We start from the raw sequence: 24,049 nt of genomic DNA on the forward strand, positions 1-24,049 counted from the left end.
CTATGATGTGCAGTATCAAGTCTTTACTTGAGTTTGACACGAAAGCGAATTGATCGCGTGGGTCGTCGAGTGAGTTCAGTGTCAGATCCGAGACGAGTACTCTCATCTGGCATGCATAAAATACTTTGGTGGCGCCAACATGTCGGACAGCTCTTGGTTGGTGTACCTATAAGCCTGTATATGCGCTCTCCGTCCATCCTTTCGTCCTCCATCCTTTTTCATCTTCTTTTCCGCTTTGCCCTCGATCGTACCTCTTCGTGGCCCTCTTGCATTAACTCTCTCCCTGTGACTTTCTCTCCCTCTCCTCTCTCTCTCTCTCTCTCTCTTTCTCTTTCTCTCTAGCCGCTGCCGATCCGCAGGCAAACGAACGAGCGGGCAGGTATGTGCATTTTTATGCGCTCATTTATGCCCACGCGTACACTAAAAATAATCCTGTATCGAAGCTGAAGGATAATAAACCTGCTGGACTGGCGATATTACAGGCATTCTTCCTCTTTGCGCGGTCGATCTCTTTTCAGATCACAATCCCCACAATCCTTTTTCTCTCTTCCTGCCAATCTTATTATTTATTACAGAATATAAATGTTCGACTATCCTTGGAAGAACATGCTTTTTTTCCGTGCACTTAACTGGCATAATAAATAATTAATGATTAGTATATGGGATTATGATGCAATTCTCCCGCCGGGCTTTTATAAAGTTCGAATGCACGAGGGCGAAAAATGAGAGAGATCTCAGTTCTTTGATAAAGGGCTGCTTGCGTCAAGTTGCCAGCATGCTCACTCGTAATTGAAGATTAGATATTAATTGCATCGCTCGCGGCGATTCCGCGGTTCCTCGGCCTTCGGACACGACGTGAGAACAATGCACTCTATGCGGATAATGGTTAAGAACACGGTGATTATGCCTGGTATCGTGACTAAGGTAAACCGTATATCGCTTCGAGAATAACAAGTCCATCAGGGTATCGTTCGTCCTTTATCCGGTTTAACGTTGTTTTGATGATCTCACTGCAATAAGCTCTTTACATCGTGCCGTGCCGTGTGCCCGTAAAAGCCGCGTCTCCGCACGCGTGATTGCACGACTTGCGTGCGCGCCGATAATCTAAGAGTAATTGTGCGGCTCCCCGAGATTGTATCCAGTTCATATTATAATCTTCGATGTCGTAAGGCACTCCGATAAGAGGGGCAATTGGCTATCCGTGTAGCGCGTCCGTCGCGTGTTACCGATGTTGGTGGAGCGCGCGAAGGAGAGAGAAGAAAAGGGGGAAGAGCGAGAGAGAGAGAGGGAGATTTTAATTGGCACCAATTATTCTTCGATTTAATTGACAGCGATAAATAATTTCATATATGAAATACCCTTTACCTCAGCTCTCGAACTAAAGTCGCATCCGTGGGCCGGAGAGAGAATGCATACATACGTATGTACACTCACGCCCGTGCGCGCTAATGATCGTTGCGCGATAACGCGCGAGACATACGTACATAGACAGCCGTAAATAAATGGCTCATCGCGCCCCCTCCTTCCTCCTACCCCGATTCACGTCACCATATATGCAGAGGGTCTTGTCGATGCTTTCCGCCCACGCAACAACCGTGCGCGCATCGCGGCGAATTCTTCACGGTGATCGCCTTGGCCACCCCAGCGACCTTCGAGGCGAGGACTTGACGATGGATTTTATTGGATGTGGAAAGAGAAGTTCGCACACGAGGTCATGTGGTATGTGACCGCGTAAAAGGAACGTTACGAATCGCGTTACATAATGGAAGGGAGGAGAAATACGATCGTCTCTCTCGATACGAACTCGTGAAAATTCACCGGCGATTGTCCGATTTATCATCGCGAGATTTATAAATTTCGAAAATTTGTCGCCGCGTCGCCAAAGAATAAATTTAATTCAGTCGATATGCACAGAGAGAGTCAAATATGGTTGAATAGGGCTTATCGTACGATGTTCCTACGCAAAGACGCGCGCGTGTCTGTCTCTTCAAGTCAATCAGCATGCAGAAAGGTGTGTACAACCAACCGGTCTGATCGCGGCAAGCACTTTGCGCATTATCCATCTTGGTGCATTGTCTTCGGAAGACGATGTAATTTATCGTAATCGCCCGCGACATGACTGTTCGGTGAGACGATGAATGAACGCGCTGTCACACTGTGTGTCTCGCCGTGAAATTGCCATTGATGTATTCTTCGTAATATTATTTTAACTATTTACCCGCTGAATTAAGATTAATAATACCGTATTGGAGAAGAAGAGAAAAAGTGTCTCGTATTACAAAATGGATCATTTCGTCGAATGATAAAAAGAAAGAGAGAAAAATATAGATGAAAACACGTGTTAACGGCTAGAAGGAAGCGAGAGAAAAGGAAGGGAAAAAAGCAAGAAGCGGGAGAAGGGAAAGGAAGCCGAGAACAGGATACTTTAGCGAATAAATAAGAGATTTCTATCGGTGCAAAGTTGCGGGCGAGGAACGACATTCCAATGCCTGTATACCGAGCAGCGCCTTCACCTCCTATTTTTCACATTCTCTCCTTCCCTCGTCCTCCTCTCCTTGAACTTCACATTACATCAAACTGCATTGGTCGTTTACGACGACGGGGACATAATGTACGTGCAGGCAAAGTACCAAAATTAGCGCGGTTGAGTATATGCGCATTCAAGGACGAGAATTTCATTCCATTCGCGAGTAATTATAGAAAAGGGGAAATTGGAATCTCTGCGGATCCGTGGCGAATTAGAGAACTTCTGCAAAGACGAGTACTTATATTAGGCTCCCCTTAATAAAATGAGATACCGATGATGCTTGATTTTATATGCGATCGTCGGTAAGCACGATAAATACGTTACAATAAAATATTAAATTAGTTCGTTAAGTCGTTCGCAAAACTGGCAGTATTGCGTAAAAAGGACGAAGCGATGCTTTCCATATAATTCGAAAGCAATGGCGACATGGAATGCCGTCAAGGTCCGCGGATATGTAATCAACTCTCGCGTATACAACGTGTAGAATAGAGAAAAGGGGGAGACTTAAACTCTTCCGAAGGAAAGAAAAGAAGAAAAGTTCTCTTTCCAGCGCGCGGTATCCTGTGGGAACTTCTCAGCGCTCAGATTATACCGCTAGAGAGATAACGAATATATGACAAGCTTGCAGTTGCAATCGGCCCGTGCAACAGTAACAACGCGCTCGCCGCATATTAAGATACGATAAGTCTATTTAATTCCAGGCAAGTAATAAAATTATGCGAGGACTGCGAATGGCGAAGTGCATGTGATACAACGTTCCCGCGGACACAACCGTGACATTCTTTTCCATTTTGAGAGAGAGAGAGAGAGAGAGAAACCCTTGTAACCGAAGACTGGCGACATACGAGATTGCGCGTGAGTTTCGCGAAATTCTTAACAAGGAGCCGAAAGGGGAAAGTCGAGATCGCCGCGAGAGAACGGCGGCTGGGCGGCCAAAAGTGCTGAGTCGCCATCAGCGATGAGATAACCGGCCGGCAGATTAGAGGTCCTCTTTCCGGTGAATTTATCACCGAGATGCTCGTGCAAAAATCCGCTTTGTCGGCAATGCGAGTCTCGACGAATCTTTGTTGTCGTTGCATCGACCAGAACGCGGTGCAAGTGCCGCTCGTTAGACGGCACGAAAATGAAAACAATTAAGTTTTATTGAGTTTCGGTCGTTGAATAATCGAATTGACGCGGCAGAGGTGATGGTCTGGAAACTCCAAGTTCCGCGCGCAATCTTCGCAAATAGTTAAGACTTGATTTAAAAATTCCTCCATGCTCATGGCTTTCACGTTTCATCGCCTACTTCAAATATTTATGTGATAAGGAAAAAGCAAGCCTCCTCTCTTCCTCCTGTATCATTTGCGGTCGAGTTTTCAATTGAAGACACTAACCAATACAGTTACAATGAATCCAGGTTTTGCATATCGTACATAAATTGATTTCTATGTTAATTTGTAAAAAATATAATATAAGAAATAACATTTTGCTCAATTTCAATCTGCCAATCTCAATTTACTTTATTTTACTTTGCAAATAAGCACTGAATCAATTTTCAATGTGATTTAAGATAAGAAAATAATGAATGAAAGGAAACTTTAAAGGAAACTTAAGTTACAAATGACGAAATATTAGAATTGGACCAATTGTTACGAAATAAAAGGTAGACTGCTCGGCGCTCGGAAATTTCGGCTTCAAAGATTTAATGATTGTGTTTCTTAGTGCTCGGCCTTGGAAGTCGTTCCGCTTGTATTCGCGCGGCACTTATGTAATCGCCAAACTTATGAGAACTCGTGGTAAAAATTTCTGCGCCATTGTCCTCACCAAACTTCTCACCAACGTAAAAAAAGAAAAAAAAAAAAACGTTAAGTTCTACAATCTACAATGTCACTAACTTGGGCACGGCTGATCGACCATTACTATTAAAAAAGCGGAGTCAATAAACACCTTACAGATAACATGTGAAATTTAATTGTTTAGTAACGAAAATTGTTACAAAATCTCTTTATCGTTATTATATCTATTTTATTATTATTTAAATTAAAAAAAAAATATTTTAAAGTCAAAAGAAATAATGTGTCATCTAGCGTAAAAAGTTAAAATAAAGAAATATATATCTAAAAAACGTGTCAATATTTATGCGAGCAAGTGTATCACAATGATATTATGTGGAGTATGTTTATCTTTGAATGTATCAAATACATTCTAGCACTTCGTGGGCCTAGTCGTCCAGTAAAGTTCTCTACGAGTCAGTGAGTTGGAATGTCTAGCGACTAGATATTTGAACGGCGATGCCAGGACATTGAATGTTAGAAACCATGCTGGGAACTGGTAGGTGCCAGTTGTTAACTATCGGTTTTGTCAAGCGAGTATTGCCCTGTCCGGCATTACGTAGGATTGTACGAGCACTTTTAAGTGTCAAAAGTGTCGAGGGACATGTGATTGTAAAAATAATCATAGCACTATGTGAGTGCTCGAACATACTATTTTATGATAATGAAATATAAATATGAATTTACATTCTCAATTCTTCAATGGACATCATCATAGAGATTGCAACAATGTATCTCATTACAAGTATTAAATACAGTGATTTAAATGCAGCGGCAATTGAAGCACGAAGAGAGATCAACTATGCTGGATGATGCAGAGTTTTCTTATAACATTGAACAAATATCTCTGCAATATCTGCAATGTATGCTTTGTTTACATATTCTTCGCGATCATTATTTACAAAGGGTTCTACCAGTTGACTTTAATTTTTCTCTTTTTTGATTTGATATGATGTAAACAATGATATATTTCTGTCGTAATTAAAATTATTCGATATTTTTTTATGATTGTCTGATTTGAATTAAGGACGAATTTAAATTTAATATTTTATTATTTTGATAAAATATATTTTGAATAAATTAAACATTTTCAATTTTTTTATTAATCTTTATGCAATAATATTTGTAATCATTATGTGACTTATGTTTGAAAGATATGATTTAAGAAATATTTTGATTACATTCTGTGCTACATATCAAACAGTTTGTATATTTATAATAATCCTTGTAAAAATCATCATATTTTAAATTATTCTTGTTAGTTTAATTGCAAGTCTGCGTTGCATCCAAATCGATTTCTCAATGGACGGATCATCGTGAAAGGCAAATAGAGAGTCACGCGGGAACATTTCGCCCGAGAACCGATCTGAAGAGTCATCGCGACATGACATTGTTACTCCTGAAAGGTTATCGACGCGAATTATCCGCGTGAGTCGGGTAGAGCGCGCGAAATCCACGTCGAGAGCTCGTCATGATAGGGACCGTGCTCGATAGTCGGCAGGCACGTTTCCGAGCGTGCGCCCGTATTTATGGCGTTCTGTCGCGCAAGTCGTTAACTTCCACATGGCAGCCTGAGGGGCCTGCGAGCCCAGGAAACGCGGCATTGCCACCACGATGAGATCTCCACCTCGTGACCTATGTCATGCAGCGATATTTACGATGCCAAGTGAACGTCGGCGAGCTGAGAATCGTCCCCTGTCACGCTCCGGATGTATGAAGCAAAATGGAGCAAGCATCGACACGACAGCAGCGTGTCTCACACGAAGATGAATATGACCGATATGCATGTATATTCCTATAATACAGCCACATATATATGAGCTGAAATTGCAGTTTCTAAACAAATGGATAGTTTTACGTGATTACAAGTCTGCACATGTTGTATAAAATTGTAGAATAATGAGAATTAAGTGAAAGATAAAATGCAGAGATAACAGAAATCAAGAAAGATAGATAAATCTCACTAATTACTTTCTTAGACAGCAAATTATTCTCTTCTCATACTTTGAAATTATTTTAGTACATTTTTATCACTCAACCAGCATATTTCAATAAGCTCAGTAAATTTGTATCTTATTTTGTTCTATGATTATTTTACTATGTAATCATAAACAACGTCAATATCAACAAGTTTAATGTAAAAGAACATGTATGCTGGCATACTTTTCAAACATGGGAACAGATTTACAACAGTCATATAATAATCTCTGACGTAGAATTATTCTTACAAACATTAGTTTAACTGAAGTTAAGCTAATGTTTAACTAATGTGTATGAGAACGACCAATAGAACATTTTAAATAATTTATCAAAACATAGAAATATAATATTTCATCACAAGATACGCTAAATAAATCTATTAAAAATATGTATTAAAAATATGTATTAAAAATATGTCGGCAATCACATAAATGGCAATCATAAGGATCAAGTCGTTCGATATTAAGAAAAGAATTCCGATCAATTTGCATACGATTGTTTATGTTCATTTGTCGCTGATCGTAAACGGACAAAAATAACAGCCAGTATGACGGAATCGTATTGGCAGCCGTACTTTAAGAACACTCGGAGACTCGGAGTCGAGTCGAGAGCGATATCGACGCCCGATCGGCATTTCTCGGCCGAAGTTTACGAACGTGCTCGGGGGCTATTGACATCACCGGACCTCGATCTAACCCCGGAGGTAAGCGACACTCTCGCATCGCGAGAGAATTCGCATAATTGCTGACGGATGCTAATGCGCCCCGCTGTGCCGCACCGCGCCGCGTCGAGGAAGAAAAACCAGATTCGCAAGTTTCGAAGCGTGGCCGTGCCGCGCATCTCGGGATTACAGACTGACATGGACCTTGGATGACCACGAGAAGTAATTTAGGCGATGCTCCAATCGGATAATTTCGAAAACCATTTGACTTCTTCTGTCATCATTAACCTGCGGGCGAACTGTCAACGCAAATATAACTTTGTTTATTTACGATTCTATTTGTAGATGTAATTTTTTTTTTATTAACGCAACAATATTTAATTCGTAATGGGCGTTTTCGTGATTGAACGAAAGCTTTTAATCGATAAATATTAATCGCGTGTACAAACGTGCGATGCTGAGACGACTAGGTATATCTTTTCAAATGACATCAGCGCGCCACTACTCGATCGTGGAGCGATAAACAATTTATAGCGAAGCTATATAGGTATGAGTCACGGTATAAGCAGAGAATCAATTGCTGTTGTAGAGAACGCGTGTGTGGACAATTTTATTGCGCGTTGCGTTTATCTTACGTCACGCAGAAATGTATTTGTGAGATTAATAATTATACAAGTTTGCGTGTAATTTATTTCAGAGAGTCTCTCTCTCTCTCTCTCTCTCTCTCTCTCTGTGTTAACACGCACATCGAGAATTAATAACGAGATATAAATAATATATCCGAGATTTTCAAAATTACTTTACGCTTTTTACAGTTAGATATTAGGTTGTAAGTAACTATCTCGTTTTATATTATATGTTTTTTTGTTCATATGCTGTCTACTTAAACTGTCTTTAATATCCCAAAGTGTGTTTCTGATGACTTTGCATGATTGTACTCACAGAACATTATTTGGATGAGTCGAGACATGATAGCATATATCCATAGTCATATAATGAGACCGCTGTCAATCCAAGAATAGTGAGGCTATTAAAGCAAAACGAAAATAATTATATTCTTTTTGTTTCAAATTTTATTATATAAGTTTATGTAATTTCTTGATTATAATATGTACTCTTGTTAATTTTTGTTTTAATATAAATTTATATAAATTTTTGAAGTTTCGCATAATTTCTCGAAATGAATGAATTTATTTTATACTGATTATATCTGTATAAATTACGGCTGCAATATATACATTTATAAGTATCATATCATTCAAAAAGATATCGTATAATTTTGCTATTCGTGTGATCCTGATTGTGGTGCGATAACATTGGACAGTTGTCACTCTTTCGATTTTTTCAAGGCGTTATGATTTTCTAATGAATCATCAGTCAATCAATCCCAATAAAATTCAAAGGCTTTATTTTTGGATTTTCCCAAGGAATAAACAATTTAGCATTTACTCACGCATCCTTTCTGTTTATATATACGTACAAGATGTACGATATATTTACTGCACATGTTAAAGCTATAATTTCTTTTCAGGCACAAAACTGTCATAACAAACATATGTTCCGTAAGAATAAATATGTTCAAATGCATTTTACAAAACCAAGAATATATTTCATATGTATATCAATGACGAGGTTGCGTGCGAATATTTACGCCTGCATCAATTTGAACTGTCTAGCAAGTTAGTCGGCTGTGTGAATTGGTATATCTATTCATATCCGTATGCAGACACACGAAATTGCATGCGAGTTGTGCTGCAGTTCGTTATAAATCAGTATCCCGGCGTTCCTTCCTTTCTCGCTATGTATCGAGATAAATTGCGACGAAGCACCTTTTGCTTATCGAGCGAGATGTATTATTTCGTCTAACATACGTAACAGAAACGAGAACATTGGTTAGCTGAGAGATATGGCAGTATAACGTGAGAAATCTTATGAAGATATCGTGCGTGAACTATAGTTTCGTGGCTACCAATCATTTATCCAAGCATCTATTCTCTGCTTGAGACGTAGCAAGTTAACATTTTATCAAATACAAATAAAACGACAATAATAATATTTTCTCATCGGCATATTAAAATAAAACAATTTGAAAATAACCAATACTTGAACATTCTTACATATATATATATATATATATATATATATATATATATATATATATATATATATTTTAATTTTTCTTGTTAGATAGTATTGAAAACTTATCATTTTTTTTTAAATTTATTGTAATATGTGCAATTTACATATAGTAAAAAATATGCGTCTTAATAACAAATAAAAATACACGCACACTACAAAAATTTCTATTTCTTGAAACGTGATAAAATTTTTAAACATGCTGCTGTTATCTCTATCAATCGCGTGACAAGTATAAGTTATTTCAAAATAACTATAATTTTCATGTTAATCTCAAGGGGAAACAAAACCTTGTTGGTAAAAGACAGTTGATTCAAGATACCTTTACGCACAATACAAAATGCGCATGCATGCCATTTATGATGAGCTAAATTATGCTTGGGTTGGGCACGATAAACGTACATCAACATTATTATCGCTGTTGTTGTTGTATTTCGTAGTGTGTTGCCATTAACGGGTTCTTTGAAAGCCCACCAAGGAGCAGGTAAGGCGAGTCGGCTCGACGAGAGCCATCAAGACCGAAGTGAGAAAATCAAGAGGGAGCCTACCGGTTAGGTATATTATTATAGCGTTTCCTCGGATCGTCATGGTCACCAAGTCGGTTGGTGGGTCGGCCAATCAACCGCTGCGATCGCGGTACAAAAGGAGTTTTCCGTTTCCGAGCTCAAGGTTGGAAGCCATCCAATCCCGATATCCCCGTCGAAAAAAAGCGAAATTAGCTGCAAAAATCGTATCCGGAGATACGGGGTTTGTTAGCCCTTCTTCTTGTGCAAGAAAACGAATCTTCTTCGGATTCATTCGGAACCGAATGATCCGTAATAACTGTCTGCGGCCAGCTGTGTTCTCTCGACTTTACGATATCTTCGTCGGCGGATGTTTACCTCTCCTCTTTCTTTACGCATACCGCGTGCATTTCAACATATTCCATGTATAAAAATATTCAAATTGACATCTGCCGATGAAGTACAGAAGAGCATGTTGTGCGAACGTCTTCCAAAATCGATAACGTTACGAAACCGAAGTCGATGATGGAGAAAACGTTAACGCATAGAAAGGCAGGAGAAAATGTCAAACCGTCGAGAAGCATATTATTATGGATTTGCAATTAGCGTTGCACATTAGAGCGACTGCCATCTTCGTAAAATATGAAACGCACATTGTGTCTTACTTTCACTTCCGTTGTAGTTTCTAATAAAATTATCCATCCTTCTATTATATTATATACTTCAAAAATCCTTTATAATTCATATAAAAAATACGTAATGTTAAACGAGCGAAATAATGAGAGAATGGACTTGAAATTATATTTTGCATAATATTACTGACATTCTATGCCCGCGGGTGAAGGTATCGACCGAGTTGCCTGTGTCTTCCGGTTACAAATTTATTAATTTCGAAGCTCGTTAACCGTCACGACTCTAAATTGCTGTGACACCTGAAAGTAGCTGACGTAGAAATTATTAGAATACGTAATGCGTGTACAATACTAATATCTTTTCACGAGATCTTTATCGCATGCGCATATAGCTCGTCCTGTACATAAGTCACATTTTCAACCTGTTTCAAAATGTCAATTACGATATGATTCACATTGGCATCTCGTTACTCGTCCCCTTTCTCTTTCGACTTATTAAATAAACGGATTTACACGGAACACCAATCACGCCTCTCGTGCGAATTTATTATACTGGGGTTGAAAGCAAACCCAACGAACCGCGCCGTACACGCTCGAAAACACGAACAATCTTTAGTACACAAATACCCTGTAATTCGCAGTTCTATGGCCATATTTTCCTCATGGTGTACGCTTGAGAGGACCTTGTAATGAGCAGAATAAACCCCCACGTCGTTGCGCGCAATAATGCCCAGAATCGCAGCAATGCAACGACGTGGTTCAAGGCAGCATTATTTGCAAATAACAACGTGGAGAACGAGACTACGCGGAGAACCCTTTCCACGATTTTTCTTTTTTCTCTTTTTATATTGAGGTACGCCTCCAATCAAGGTATACACAAATACCTCTATTCAAATGCGATACCATCGATTCTGCTAATCGGCGTTAGCATTCCAAATGTCAATATCGATACACCGAGTGCGTACATATGATGGTGGTGGTGGTGGTGGTGGTGGTGGTGCAGTCGAGGGTAAGTCATACGTACCGGGAGAAAGTTTACGAGCGTCGCGGAGGCAAGGATATAACGTATGCGAATTGTGTGCCTGGAACTATGACAGTGCTAAATGGTTTTGAGAGCGCTAACGATATGTCGGCTCGATTTTGTAGCTCACCGATCAAACCGTATCCTTTCAAGACAGTCTCGATGATTAGTTATCTACTTACGATCATATTACAGCAATTACGGCATGCACAGTTAGAAACTTTACAAAGACGGCGAAAATTACAAAAGAAATTAATGATCTTGCGAAAATACGTAATGTTAGACCAATGATGAATCAAGCCTTTTATATTACTATCGCAAAAAGCAGAAGATCTATTAATAAATTATATTATATACAGTTTACATCCAAAAGTTAATAAAATATATAGATATTATATAATAAACACATTCAAAAATAAAAATATAATAAAATATTGTTACATAATATAGTTAATGATTCAGAATAAAATTATATTTTAGCTTTTTTAACAAAATATTCAGAGACGATGATTCACAACATTGATTCGAATAAAGTAATATCTTTGCATAAAAGTGCAGAAACACGCTTGCTGATATACATTGGAATGATTCATACTTGTTTAACGAACAATGACAAAGCCGCTAAGGGATGCTAATTAAATTACAGCGCAGTTGAACAAGCCAGTACATTGCACTGTCACGATAACACAAAGCATTAAAACAAGTTTGTGCGAGATATAATTAAAACTCATAACACAAGCGATTTCCTATATAATTTAAAACCAATCCTTGAATTCTATGTTTTTTATTTGGTAAATGTTCTGTGTTCCAATTTTATATAACATTTTAAAAAATTATATATATTTTTAACATTATTTCTATATTTTTAAAACTTTCAATAGTTTATTTTTTTTTTAAATTGAAAGTAAATATTAAAAATTTATTAAAGTATAATTAATATAAACGCGAAATTTTTAAGCATATTATAATTTTTCTGATTTATTTCACTGGATATACGTACGCTCTTTGAAATTTCTGCATCGAATCGTTTTAAATCCCATATTTTCCGCAAAATTAAATAAAAGCCGTGAAACCGCTTCTGTTTCTTTAGAAATCGAGATCGAAGAAGTCTTCCATCATGCCAGAGAAATACCGGTTATCAATGAGCATTAGTATGCAAAAAGTTGATGCCGGAGAATGCAAAATGCACAAGTGCGATATGAAAAAATGAAGTGTCGTATAGCTGGAGACGATCTCAAATCGTCTTTGCCTGTCGTAATCTCAACGATACGATTTTCCCGTTTACGACGGCGTAAAATAAAACCATGCATCCGTCCGTCCGCTTCTTTCACGTCGCCGGAATGTATTCAATGGAATGCAGTTATATCTTTAGCCAACTTGTGCGAAAGCGCGAATGGCGCAAAGTCGGATAAAGTGTTTCATGTTGGATATCGGCAGAAGAGAGGCATATAGTCGCATAACTTGACCGAGCAGCCCGCGTATCATAGTTTCGTATTCAGATACGAAAAAAATGAGAGCGCGAGTAGGAACGCGAGACCGAATCGTGTTAGGTGCAAACACCGTGAAATCAGCTCTCGATTATATGTGGAAGCGCTCGGCGTCTTTATGCTTAAAGCGGTTTTTACGAGACGCCTCGACCCGGTTATGTCAGGTAAGGACGAGCATGCTTGACGGATGCGCTACCTCGTACATTATCCTACGAAAAAGAGAGATAAGTACCGTTGTACACTGCTGATATTAGCGGAATAATATGCTGCGGACACGTGGCATTAACAGAGTGCTGATGCGTTTGTATTTTTAGTAAGCGCGGGTTATTAGCGAGCTCATTAAGATGAAAGTTGTATGCTCTTTGTACTTTCATCATGAGTGTCATTATAAATTTTCATAAAACGACTTAGAAAAAAATAGAGATTTTACGCTTCAACTTTATTTGAAGTTTAAGTTTTCTCATTCATTCTGTAGATGTAACACAATGTTAAAGACACTCGTGTGTAATAATGACTAAAGCGAGAGGAGACAAAACTTTGTGCATTTGTATAAACTGCTTGATTTTACAGTGCCGATCCGTGCGACACAAAGTCGTTCCTCCTTTATGAGCGACGTTCGATTTCAACCGGTTGTACATTCATCTTTTTACGATGTTACGCATGCATAGTGCTCAAAACGCGAAGGAAATTAATGCGAGCCGTAGCGATTTTCGAACGTCATAAACGTCGCGAATTATCGTAATCGTAAATCGCATTATGCGAGAACGCACAAGCCATACATTCTTGCGATAACAGAACCGGCCATGTTTGAAATTGAAATCGAAATTGCGGAACGATGGGCACGCATGGTCCAAGTCGCTTTTCGTTCCTTGATCCCGGTATTTTATTTACGCTGTTCTCGAACCTAAATCAACAATTGTCGAATACCTGCTTCATGCGGGCGTTTTAGGCTGAAACACGACGCGTAGAAATATTTCTCATAGGTATTTCGTCACTTCTGGCTGGCGTGCGTGAATACGATAGGCGACCCTTCAAGTGCTTTCTTTCATTAAAAGTACAATGCCACGAGATCCAACGTAAATAAACCCCGAAAAGTGGATCCGTTTATATAACGAATTTTAATGAATTATTGTGGTGAACGCATTATAACGACGCAATTTAATGGCTTTATGGTACATTGTGGCGTAATGAGACCCGGTGGCGTAATAAAGCCATTGAATAATAACACGTCGTTCTTCAAGCAATTTTCCCAGTCTGTTATACTAATATATCAAGCTTTGACATTTAATTTGACTTTTAAGAAATCGTCTGTAACGAATCAGCGCAGCTTTGTGCAATTTTTCAGAAAATAATTAGGAAATTTTGCTGTTGCACGTGTCGATTCTGCCACTTTATTGGTGCTGTCATTCATACTGATAAAATTGATAAACACGAATAGTATAAAAAAATATCTCTCTTATGATATTAAGTTAACAATCATAAATTTGTAAATAATCTCAGCGATCTACGAATTAATTAAGATTCTTCTCAATCTTTATAATTAACATTTATTACACAAAAATGAAAGAATAACGGCAACATCGTTAACGATCGAAGCGAAATGCGGAATGAATTAGTCGTAGCATGTCCGAACGAATTGAAGCGAAAACAGTTGTTCGCTTTATAGCGTACCTTCGAGGCTTCAACGAAAGTTGACTCTTGAAGAGTCTAACAACAGCATGGTTGAGCGCACCCGCGAGCCGATTGCTCCGTCAATTACTAATTAGGGTAATCATAGGACGATACTTGCTTCGGATATACAGGAATTGGTGTAGCAGTCTCCACGCATCATCGAACAGTGATCAAATGATCGGGACCTTGTAATGAGAGAGAAAGAAGGCAAAAAGGAGTAAACGCCGGATAATCTAAGGAAGCGAGAGGTAGTTTCAAGAAAGCCTGAGGAAGAATTCAAAGAATACGGAAACGCTATCGGCTTCATGAGCATTGCTTTATTATTCTCGTTGAAAATGTCCCGATTACGGATTCTCAATCAGCAGGTTTCGAGAGTGAGTTTTTTTTACTCAAATTGTACTTGGTTCGACCTAATTGAACTGTATGATTCTACTATCTTGAAAGTATAGTACTTTATTATATAATGAATAATAAAATGAGATTGATTAATAAAAGATTTTACGTTCACAGGCATTCTTTAATGGATTCATTGCTAATCGGATTTTTTTTTGCAGAAAGCTACAAAAAATTAAATAATCGTGGAAAGATTGAAGGTTATCGCAATGTCGCGCGCTCGAGTTTCTATCGCGATAAGAGAATCGCAAATAAACGAGCATGCAGATCGCAAGCAATACACGGAATTGTTGAATTTTCTCGTTGAACACATTTCGAGATAGCGTCAAGCTCACGTGCTGTTTACGCAAATTTATTTCGATCAACCACATTGACAAAAGAAACATAATGTAGATCGGCGAACATAATAATCGGCAATATTCTATAACCGGTAATACATGACCTTATTTTGATCAAAGATTATTGGTTTTTTTAGATTGTCGCAGTCGACATACATCGATTTTCTGTAATGACGCGGATCGGTTTGCTGGATGAAAAACAAAAGAAAGGAACCGGACTCTATGCAGGAAAAAACGCTGTCAAACATTATCATTATGTTCTCATATGAAAATGATATTAATAAAATGGATAAGCTCTGTTCACACACAATGCACAGAAATAATGCGCTGGTTATAAAGAATTTAGTATCTGTATTGTAAAGTCGTACTATTATAGTATAAATCATATAATAATAAAAATTGACTGTAATTTTTAACGTTCGACTATCTATCTGCGAAATTTATGAGAAATAAAAAAAATTTTAAATTTATGAATAATATTTAAAATGTCAACTGAAACATTAGAGATATTCCAATGTTCTATGTTCTTTTACTAAATATAAAATTACAATTTAAATGTGTTTGTGATTAATCGCACTATTTTTTTATCGATTTTTTATTAAACATTCTTTGGAACTGGAATTTCAGGAGCAAATAGTTTTTAATATAAATCATATATTTTTATAATACCTATTTCTTTAAAAATAAAAAAATATTTTCTTAGATGTTTAAAATAAATTTAAAGAAAGATATACATTAAAAATAAGAATATATTAAAAATATTTTTATAGTATTTCTTTACCTATGTGTTAATCATTTTTCCGTCTACCTTAAATATAGGAAGTATATCAAATGTCTTTATTTGCCGTAGGAACGAAATGTTTGTTTGAAAAGTGGAACTTATGTTGCAATCGGAAACGCTGCACGACAAGAGCGCGGCCGCTCGCGCCCGGAACAATAATTTTCCAGCGATCATTCACGGTTCGCGAGTGTACCGGCCGTAATGACCGCTCTGCTCTTCGTGGTGTGTCATCGACATTTGCAGAATAGCTCATTGTCACAAATGACTTGAGTGTCATGGCACGTACCGCCGTTTGCGGTGCAAAAAGCCACACGTTCGACTTCATAAAATCTCGAGACCAGATTGAGCAGTGCTTATTATTAGCGCGTGTGCAAGTCGTATGAAACTGATCGTGCTTCAGACTATCGACTATAATACACATACACTCTCACGCGACAAATATAGTCCTGTTCATATATTATGCGTCCATTTCGACATTAATACAAACAAAATAAAAAATTGTAACTCCGGAGTAATTTATATTTTGTAATATAATAAACTTATTCTGTTTGTTTCTCTCTAACTTTCTATTTTTTATGCAATGTTTATATTTCATGTAAAAATTTCATAGATCTCAAGAATATTATTCTAGTATTCTTCTCTGAATAATTACTAGCAAATTTTACACAAGAGTAAAAAATCCGAAAAAAATTCTATAATAAGAAGAAAGCTGTAGAAATACTGAGATTATCCCGAGGAAATGTTAACATCAATGTCAGGCAGTGAAAAATGCTCGTTCCCAGTTATGTTTTACAGAAAATTATACGAACGAGGTCCTGCGAACGAAAGTCGTTTCCACGCAACTCTCTCTCATCCTCGTCGCGCTTGTTTGCTAAAATATAAATCGGGATGGTAGAGATCGCGTTCCAAAACAATAAATGATCAGATTAGTGAGATATCAGATAACCGGAAATAATCGAATGGGTATTATTTGGCGCATTATTTATCTATCTAAAGCTAGGAGGATGCGTGCTTTGGAATTATGTATGGTATATATCGTATGGCTTATATCGTATTCCGTTCATATCCCTCGCTTCATATAACGTATGAAAAAGGAAGAAAACCTTGGAAGACATACTTCCGCGCATGAGTAATAAATACATCGTGGATCCCAGCCTGTCTGATCATCATACCGCGAAGAATAGCCTTACTCCTGAAATAGCAATTGCGATCCGGTAATAACGCCTCTCTAACATTTACCCCGATCGCTTATTATCGCCGCGAGGTACCGCGCGTTGCACGTTTCTCCGGGGATTTACATGCGTCCGCTTTTCACGATTTACAGTGTTTAGAGGCACGCGGCCGATATCCCGCGGCAATATGCTCTTCTATCGCCCTTCTATCGAGCTCCCACTCCTTGAATTTCATGTTCGTTCTCCATTTTACTCTCCCCTCCACGTTGATTCCCAAGATTACGGGCCAATCGTCGATTATACCCGCTCTGGAAGTTCGCAATTTCAATAGCTATTGCCTGCCAACAGGAATATTAATGCGAAATGGATTACTCTCTGATGGCTCTCGTTCCCTTTTTACTGCTTCTCTATCTATTATTCTTCCTTCCTATCTTTTTCTTTTTTTTTTTCAAATGAAGGACATCCTGTTGCAATGTCTATCGACATATTGTACGCATGATACAGTAGGATGGCCGGATAAAGAAGCGATGGGAAAAATATTCAAAATATGCTAAGATAAACGGCCTAGACAGCCATCGCAATCGATTCGCCGTTTCCGAATGCATAACGCCGACAAATGATGTTAATAACACATGTACAGTTTTTTTTTGTTCTTATCATCTGAAATAATATAAAATATTAAATCAAAATAACTTTTTAAACTAAAAATACAAAATAATTTAAATACATATTTTTTCATTGTTAAACCGAATGAATATCATGTGTATCAAATCATTAGTATAAATATAAATTGATCTATTCGAAATAACCGATAGTCATTTACTAGAATAATGACTTGAGACAGTTTATGTATAATCATCGGGATAGATAGATCACGTAATTCTACGTAGATGACCTGGAAAGCAACTACTGACTTTTGCGATAGAATTGGAACCAGTACAACTAGATCTTCTGGCTAATAATAATCGAAGAGAAGAGATGCAACTTGAAGAACTAGAAGTCTACATTCGCTACAGACGCGAGTGAGTACAACAAGTTCACATAATTCGAGATCTACCATCAAATTCTTGAGCAATATGTGTTGCGCATACTTTCAAGGCAATAGTTTCACCTATTTCATGTGTCTCCTTCCTTTCCCTTCCTTTACACACTACGGCAAAATCTTTAAAATCTTTAAATACTTGGAATTATATAGCTATAAGAGCCGCCGACTACAAATGGTACGTTTAAAAGTTTCGTAAAAATAGATATCCGAAATCCGAGAAAGAAAAACAAGGATATCATAAATCCCATTGAAAGTGACGGTTCGCAAGAATTTTTTCTGCAAGGAAAACATATTTCTTTTGAAACAAACCTACCCCAGGTATAAGATATAAGATATAAAAGAAGATGATTATCGTAAACCTTTGGTTCTCTTTTGTTTCAAAATATGACATAAATTCTGTAATAGGCTTTTATAAGTACAGTTAGACTTATCCGTTTTATTTTATTTTCTTTATAAATAAATAAAAAAAATAATAAGTAATTTATTGTCAGAATACAAAAGCTTATATGCGGCAACTTTCACTATAGCCTTGTTACAAGTCAAACAGTTTAATAGCGGTATTTTAAGCGTCACTTTTTTGACGATCTCTTTGGACATCGTTGGTATGTTGCCGTAGTAGTTGTTGCCCAGTCGTAATTATTACAGGTAGCTGTCTGAATCGACTGGTCAACACTCTTTATACAAGCAAAATTCTCGAAGGTAGTTATGTTTCATTCATGAAAAGAAACCTCCACATGCATACAAATGTCTAAAGAAAACGAACACGTTCATAGAGCAAACTTTTGTTGTTTCCCAGTACCGGTCTCTCGTAACAATTTTTTACGCGTTGCATGGACAAATACATTTGTCGAAGCCGATCAAACTATAGCGTTTAACATTTCCGGCACTAGAACACCGACACATACAAACACTTTCATTAAAGATTGCGCAATTACTTTTCTAATCATTAGCGATTGCGTGAACACGAATAATTCGCTAATATATAGAAAGTGGCACTTTCATCTTTGTATGCATAAATCAGTTTTTTCAGATAGTTTATATATTCAAATTATGTATGGTCGTATACATCGCACAACGAGCACTTAAAAGAGAATTTATTATCAATTCATCACTCTTTTTTTCTAAAACAAAATTTTTTATTTTTTATTAGACGCGTAAACAAATTTTACAATTTTAAATTCTTTCTCACTCGGTTTAAATTTAATAATATTTAATCAATATAATTTAGTCAATATATATCTTTTTCTCTTATATATTGGTTATATGTTCATCAAGTGAGTCGTGCAATTACATTCACATGTTACTGCCACGTTTAACATTTCTAATCTGATACCGTTATCAATTTGCTGACTGAAAGATTAATTTAATGTTCTTTCGCTCTAATTCGAAAGCACGAGCGAGTAAATATAAACGATAAAATTATAAAATTTTAATATGGTTTTATAATTAATAATACAAAACAATTAATCTCACACAATACTCACTTCTGTTGATCGCATATTTATTAAAATTTGCAAGACTTGTATTTTCATATTTGGCATCTGTAATAATATTTGCAATTCTATTCCATTTCTCTTTATCTCATATTTAAAAATATTATATTATATTTTATCTTTCTCCGAGTCTCTCAAAGGAAATGATGAAAAAATCTAAAGAACGCAACTACCACAATCTAAATTTTAGTTTAAAAAACCCACACGTACATATTAAATACCCATTTTAATTTGAAAATTAACATATAATGGTTGATATCTCTTTCTCTTATCCGATCGTACACATTTATAAGATAATTATTTATCCGCATACAATTATATTCACACGTTCACGTTAAATATTAACATTCGCAAATTAATCCTGTTACAGTGTACACTTCTATTATTCATTGATTTTAATAAATCCTATCTCGCTCCGATTCACGTGAGTGCGCGCCAACATCGCGCTCGTTCGCCACGACGAAGAAGCAACCTATGGATGCGCGGCGTGCTGAAAAGGTCAAGGCACCAGCCTTGGTATCGACCTGATGTCAAGGTCATCACCGTGCCATACCTCGCGCGCCTCAAACAACACATCAAGCGTGAATTATTAAAAAGATCAACGCGACTCGAGACTTGCAGGTCAACAACCTGTTCAGTACTGACATGAGTAGCGAGCCGATTATCTTCCCGGTGTGTTCGTGCGTCTCTTCCCAAAAGAAAGTTAAGCTAAGGTCTCACAAACCAAACAATGGATCCAACCGGAAAATCGGTTCAATGTACCGATCGACCGTACGAGAAAGATTTCCTTAAGAATGTCGAGGTTCGCCGGTAATGGCGGACCGCATCCAATGCATCGCATATATAAAACATAACGTGTGTCTCATAAAGCGTTGCCTTACCATTCAATTTTGAACATCGTTATCTCGGTGATTTTTGAAACTCTGCAAATTTTAAAAAAAGAAAGGGGATGCGCGCGTCGCAGAAAGAAACTCTAAAAAATCGTTGTCTGAAATTTGTTGAGGTAAAAAAAAAAAAAAACGGTTCGTTAAAATTCACACTGCCGTTTCCTTCTCGCGAAAAGAAGAGGGTTACGAAGACCGAATCCGTTATGGCAGGAAGTTTCCAGCTATTTCAGAATGTCAAGCGCACCGAATTTTAAGTACGGTATTTAACTCACTCGGATGGGCGTGCGAATATAGTTGCGATAGTTTATGCGCAAACAACTCTGGATTCGTTTACACTGAGTTTAAATATGTTTACTGTAGCTATGATTCAAACGGTCAATATAGTCAAAGAGTTTCTTGTTAAATATAGAATCACGAAATTTTTCCACGCAAAATTAGAGAGTCAACTTAATGAGTTAAAGAATGAAACTTGAAACAGACGAGACCAAACCGCGCGTATTTATAATGTATGTAACGAACTGTCTCTGTCAGCACGTGGTATCAGCGTGTCGCACTTTCGAGAAAAAAAAAAAAAAGGAGAAGCGTCTGTATTAATGAGCAGGTGCGAAAGCGCTTACAAACAACGAGTTTCGTCAAAGTATCGCCTAGGAAACCTTTACGAGACAGTCGTGTCTTTACCCTGCCACCTGGCGCGAAGCGCAGGTGTCGGCGAAGGTGAAACGAAGAAACATAGAAGCTGATGTATACCTATAGTTTCGCAAGTCTCCACCTGTTGATGCGCAAAGACGGCTGCAGCTCCGCTCGATCGTCGTTGCTATGCCGCTACTGACGTAGGTAAAGGGGCTTGATGCTCTTCGACTCGATCGCAGAGTTTCCCTGAGGAAAACGATGAGGATAACTGAAGCGCGGTAGAAACGATGAAATCAGCACATCCACTGTATATTAACACCACGTTAAAACACGACGAAGCGATCTTTCCAGAAAGAAAACGCTCTCTTTGAAAGCACGTGCGGATGAGAGCGTGGTTTTCCCTCTCTGGTACTTTTTCCACGCAGTTAAATTCCAAAATAGGTTCACCACGATATCAACGTAACACCATCGATCGAGACACTCCATCAGTCTTACGTATAAAGTTTTCAACGTCTCGTAACGAGCAGGGGGATACCGGAGTCATTTTCTATGAACGGATTTGAAATAAAAGCCTGAGCCCGCAGTCTGCTCCGTGCGAGCGCTGATGCACGACTGTTGCCGAAGTTAGCCGACTGCCGGTCCCAGCAAGGCTACTGAGAGCGGCAGTGATCGAAGATCTGCGAGCGAAGCCGAGTGCGGCCGATTTGACTGGATGGAATGCGCGCGGCGGAAACCAGCCGGGATCAGAATCGGGATCGGACGCTCGGTGCTCCGCCGGTCCGAAGGCAATCCAAGGCAAACGACCGCGCACTACTCGTTCTTCATTCCTCCGTGCCGTAGAGGCCTCTCCGCCACTGCTACAATCTATGTATGTCTATTATCCCTCTCCTCACCGTTGGCGTTCGGTCCTTGGGACGCAGGCTCCTCCACCGCGTTATCCTGCTCGTACTTTGCGATACGCGACGTGCTAAATTCGCGCCGATTCGAGTCAAAGCTTACTCCAGCATCAATTTCAAGGACCTTCCGTCTACAAATCACTGACTAGAAATTTAATTAGCGAATGGATACGCGATGTATCAGGCCCACATGTCAAAATTTAATTAAGGAGAATTTCCTGACAATGACATTAAGAATGATGATCAAACATGAAGTGGTTTGTATACATTAATGTTATGATATGAAATTACATGTTATAAATGTGGCTAAAACGAGAAAATGTTTATGCTCTCACATACATACGAGTTCTAAAAAACGTATGAACGTATAGCTTGCCGTGTAAAAATAAAATGATTAATCTTTAAGTTATTTTTTCATGGAATTATAAATTAATATCAATCACGAAATCTATAAAAAAGATAAAGCGAATATAATGAATAATTTATAGTTAAATTATTGAATACATTCCGATTATATTCCAAAATATATTCTGTTGCTTTTTTTTAATATTACATGCAAAATAAAAATTTAAAATATTTTGCAAGTAAGGTCAAATAACATCATTCTCTCTCTTTCTCAAAAAAAAAAAAAAAAAATTGCTGATAATAATAAATGTATTTTTTAGAATAAACATATATAGATAACTGTTTCAACAACAATGTATAAAAATTCATTTGATTCATATAATTTTGAGCTTTTTTGAATATTTTCTAAAGAATAATTTAGTAATCACACACGCATACATATATGAATGTCTATGAGGGAATCTCATCTTTATTACATTTTCCTAATCACACGTAAAACTTTTACTTAATTGCACAAGCTGTACAGAAGATTTCTTAAATATTTCAAATTTATCGACATGCTATCCGCGTGGAGAAGTTATAACATTACGCTAACGATAACAGATTATCGTTTTGGCAGAAATTTATGAATGCTTACCTACCAGCCGGACACGCGCGTGTATTCCTCTCCACAAAAATTATTCCGAGTTCGTACTCCGCGGACACCCACGCAGGTATCGCGCCTCGTAAAGTCCTACTAAAATACCGTATTGGTTTAAACTTATTACACGCTCACCAGTACTTACATAATTTCACATTTATGCGTAACGCTGAAATTGTGTCGCCGTGCACAGGATAAGTGTCCACATACACGCTTCTCGCTTGCGCAATCGTCTACGAGAGCGTGATCGCATACAATGGCATTATTTACAATCGTGCATCGGGAATAATTCTCGCGAGGCGCATAAAGTATCGGTTAACGCGCTCCTCGACCTTTCCGGGTGGATGTAACATTGAAAATAAAAATGTCAAAAAAAAAAGGGACAAAGAAGAAAGTAACAAGCAGGCGCGGCGTCCGGTATGGATATTCCGGCGCGAGAAGTCGCGACAATATCCCCGAGGAAATTCTCGGTTGTCCGAGGCACTCAAGGCGCCCGGCATCTTCTTGCTCTTGTTCGCGGCCAGTTCGAAAGAAACGAGATGTTGCCTCGTAAGTTAGATCGTTCAGGCACGAATGCACATACCAGCATTGGTGTGCACCGTGAGCCGGATTGCGCCGACCAACGTCTTGCCAACCATCTGCCGGTTATGGCCAAGGACGTCGAGTCCTTCGATGCTGTTGATCCGGAGAGAGGAAAGGTCGATTCAATTATCGGTACAATTAAAACATTCCCGAATGTTTGATAGCACGCGACTTGGAACACGTAATTGAGGAACATGTTTGATCAAAGATGCGTCATTAAAACATCATTGTCTGGCCGTAAAATGGGGCCCACTTAATAGTCCATTCTTACGTCAGTGTCTCGCGCGAATCATATAACGTGACGTTCTATCTATTCTATATTTTTTATGTGCACGCACGCACGTATTCACGCTAGCTATCGGCGGCTTCGTGCATCGACCCAAATGTTACACCATACGTTTCAATACTGCGGTGA

At 38.0% G+C, this 24,049-nt stretch overlaps 1 protein-coding gene across 2 annotated transcripts in view; it reads right to left on the bottom strand.

The window, feature by feature from the left end:
- The window catches only part of LOC126849569 (protein Shroom-like), a 151,192-nt gene that overhangs the window by 90,336 nt on the left and 36,807 nt on the right, over positions 1-24,049 (bottom strand). Inside the window, exon 1 of one of the 2 annotated variants that reach the window (XM_050591518.1) lies at positions 21,289-21,769. The exons of the other annotated variant lie outside the window; for it this stretch is intronic. The gene's annotated coding sequence lies outside the window, so the exon portion shown is untranslated. Of the gene's footprint in view, positions 1-21,288; positions 21,770-24,049 lie in introns of those variants that run through there. 2 annotated transcript variants of the gene reach the window in all.

Source organism: Cataglyphis hispanica, chromosome 5, assembly GCF_021464435.1.
Source record: "Cataglyphis hispanica isolate Lineage 1 chromosome 5, ULB_Chis1_1.0, whole genome shotgun sequence".
NCBI classification, from domain to species: Eukaryota; Metazoa; Arthropoda; class Insecta; order Hymenoptera; family Formicidae; genus Cataglyphis; species Cataglyphis hispanica.